This window comes from Halyomorpha halys, unplaced genomic scaffold (genome assembly GCF_000696795.3).
Source record: "Halyomorpha halys isolate HHAL.00 unplaced genomic scaffold, Hhal_1.1 Scaffold801.1, whole genome shotgun sequence".
NCBI classification, from domain to species: domain Eukaryota; kingdom Metazoa; phylum Arthropoda; class Insecta; order Hemiptera; family Pentatomidae; genus Halyomorpha; species Halyomorpha halys.
In genome coordinates this window covers 337,292-340,910 of record NW_027107017.1, presented here as the reverse complement: position 1 = coordinate 340,910, position 3,619 = coordinate 337,292, and the positions used below count along the sequence as shown (strand labels likewise).

The 3,619-nt window shown below is 28.6% G+C and overlaps 1 protein-coding gene across 2 annotated transcripts in view; it reads left to right on the top strand.

Moving 5' to 3' along the window:
* LOC106686250 (U3 small nucleolar RNA-associated protein 6 homolog) overlaps nucleotides 1–3,619 on the top strand; it is a 26,355-nt gene that overhangs the window by 4,808 nt on the left and 17,928 nt on the right. The window lies entirely within an intron of this gene.

The following is a 3,619-nucleotide window of genomic DNA, read 5'->3' as shown; positions in this document are numbered from 1 at the left end:
CTAGTCTGTCAATTACTAAAGCAAACACAAACATTGACACAACCACAACTCCATAAAACCAACAGCAAAAGATACTACAAAATCCCAATATACCCACTCTTTCAGAGAGAATATCAAAAACTCTAAGGAATAACAAAAGCAAAAATGATTACGCAATTAGAAAAAAAAAACATGGCCACTTTATCTAAATTTTACACCAATACAAAAGATATGGATAAAATAGAGCTACAATCTAATATAGTGTATGAAATCCCCTGTGAAGAAAACTTTGGGAAATCGTACTTTGGAACAGTATCTAAAAAGAAAGATGTATCAACATAAATATAGTTGTACCTTTAAAACAAACAAACCTGACCAAACAGCTCTCACTACACATTTTAGACAAATAGGACATAAATTTAAATTTTATGCACCAAAAATGATACATCGGGAAAAAAACAACTTCAAGCGAAATTTTAAAGAAATGATCATAATAGAAAAACATAAGAATCAAGCCATTAATAAAAAATCGGATGTACAAAATTTAAATTCATGTTTTTATTCAACCTTTACCTTTGAACAGCCCTGATGAAGCCCTGCAAGGTGGGACGAAACGTCAGAGAATAAATAGTTGTAAACTATTGTTGTTTCTATTTTGACCACAACCCTGACCATCTTCTTATATATATTTAAATTCATGTCATTCTAACCTAATAAATACATAAAGACACAAATAACAACATAAAATAGAAACAGACAAAATATCAACAACAGACTAACTACCTACTGAGAAATAAACCAAAAAACACCAGTACATGGGGGAAACCTAAACACACCTTACCTTCATTTCTAAACTGTTTCAGTCCTTCCCCAAATCTGAAGATGGTAGCATTATAACGTAGAACACACTGTAGTTGAGAATTGTAATGTTTGTATTAAACTGTATTGCCCACCATATAAACCAGATATTGCACTATGTACTTGTAGTTTTGTGACAATTATTTGAAGAGAGTGTATGTTCTAAAACACTGTGTTTTTCTCATTGTAGGGCATTTCTATGCAAACAATAAAGTTGTGAAGCGTTGCTAAAGATTTATTATTACACCACAAAAAAAAAATGTATACATACAATAGTCGTGAAAAAAGTTAGCAATATATATAATTGGTGTTTCTATAGTATATAAAAAAAAAAAAAAAAAAAAAAGGCGAATGATCAGTAGATATTAAATAACTCACTTTTGTAGGAATTTTATCATTATTGCTATTATTTTTATTTAATTGTTTATGTTTTTTGTCAGTTGAAGATGTTCCTCTCAAAAGCTTATGACATTTCTTCAAACCGTTTGGGTATAAGAAAAAAAATGTCTCACCTTTAGCCCAATTAAAATATTTTTAGTTTTGGAACATTAAGGATTAGGGACTGAATAACTTGTATTTATCAAATAGTTAAATTAGGTATTAAAGAAACTTTTTATGCTAAAAAAAAATTGTTTTGTTAAATCTTACAGTATAACCTTTTTAGAGGGAGCACTTCAAATGATTACAATACAAAATCTTTTTCTAGAAATATATTATTGTACATTTCTTCAAATTTTGAGGAAACAAGGGTAAGAAATTTTTACCCGTGTTAGACGGGTTTGCAGAATCATATACTGAGAATTTTTTTTAATTTACTTTTTTCAAAAGATGTAAAAGTGACACATAACTAGAAACTGGATTTTTTAAAGTAAAAAACTGAAAAATGTGCAGTAAAAAGCCCTAAATTTGCAAAATTGTGTAGTAAAAACTCAAAATATGTTAAAAACACCATAACTCTGCAATAATCGACTTTATTGTTCAATTTATAATAATGCATGGTAAGCTTACTTAACCTTGATTGAATCAAATTAAACTTGCTAAATACTCTCTACAATAATGCTTAAACAATAAACCTGACTTCTCTGATTAAAAGCCTAATATTTGTCCATAGTTGAAGAGCTATGAATGAGGAAACCAATTGTATTAAATGATGTTTTCTATTTCTATTATGAAGTCTGGAATTCAATATTCAACTTCTTAAATGTACCTCAATTAAAAGTTTTAGAAAACTGCAAGACACTGTGTATAAAAGTGTATTTCAAATTATCCTTTCTAGCAAAAGTTCCCCTATATTTCTCATAGTATGTTCTTCCGCTTAGTTTTTCAATTGTGTATTTACATAGCATTAACCAAAGTGTAACAATTAATCAGGTTTGGCAGAATTTGGATTAGGGAAACAAAAGGTGCAAAATCCCGTCTCTACTTAAACATTTTACCATCAAATCGCAGAAATTATTGACCCAGCTCTGACTATTAGGATAGCTATAATTTCTCTGTTATATTTTTTAAAAAGGATTTTAACTATTTTTATTAAATATGTTTTAACAAAGTAATATCTTCTAAAAATCAAGCAGCAGAACCTTCCTCCTAGAAATGTTTTAAGTCTGACTTTATATAAAACTATATCCTTACTTTCTTTTTTGTAGTTTTATTTCTGGGAGAATAAGTAGTGGTGTGAAAAAAAAAATTATTTGATCAAAAAAGGATAAAAAATATGGAATTATGGAAAGCACCAAATTATTAAAGAAATATGGATAATGTCAGAAAAATGGGGAACAGAGGGATTTTATTTTATTTTTATTTTTTTGTGTATTGGAACTTCAGGTTTGCATCAACATACCAAAATGATTTTTTTATAAAAAATATAGTAGTTAAAATACTTAAAGTGCTCTTGCATTATAATATAAGGTATATGATTGAGTCATCGCTGCATCCATGGGAGCTTCAAAACAGAAAAAGAGATGATGGTACAATCCTTATTCCATTTAGAGCTGATTTGGGAGTGAGATTGTACTAGGGAAAAAAATAATAATCCCACTACACCACTAACTACTTAAATTTTTTTTCTACTCTTGAATAGAAAGAAAAATCTGACCCCATTTTATGATAATATTGAAATACTTTATTACCTATGGCTGCCCCAATATATTGTACCTTAGTATTGATAACTTTTTAGGGATTCATTATCGACATAGGCTTATTATTGAGCACAAGAACTTAAAATTTCCAATATTATCACTTCATTTCCATTTATCCAATGCATCCCCCTCTATTCCACTTTGTTCATTCTTCTCATTTTATTGGCTTCTTTTGATGAGCTATGAGCTTCATCGGAACAAGAGAGTTGCCAAAAAATTATTTTATATTTATGATCGATTACCCAGTTATGGGATTTTATTGGTAAAGATTTATTTTTTATTAAAAAATAAATATATTTTATTTACTTCATAAAAATTTTTTTGAGGTTAATAAATTCCAGTTGAATGAAATTTGTATTAAATTATCATAACATGGTACAACATTTCGGGACCACTGTCCCATATTCATGTACTTTAAACCTCATAATTTCATATAGGAAATCATGTCACACTTTATACTGTTCTCTCTTTTCTTATTTGTGCATCTTGCAACGTGAATGAAGATTATGAGGTTTAAAGTACATGAATATGAGATAGTGGTCCCGAAATGTTGTACCATGTTATGATAATTTAATACAAATTTCATTCAACTGGAAGTTATTAACCTCAAAAAAATTTTTATGAATTGACTCACCCGACTTCCT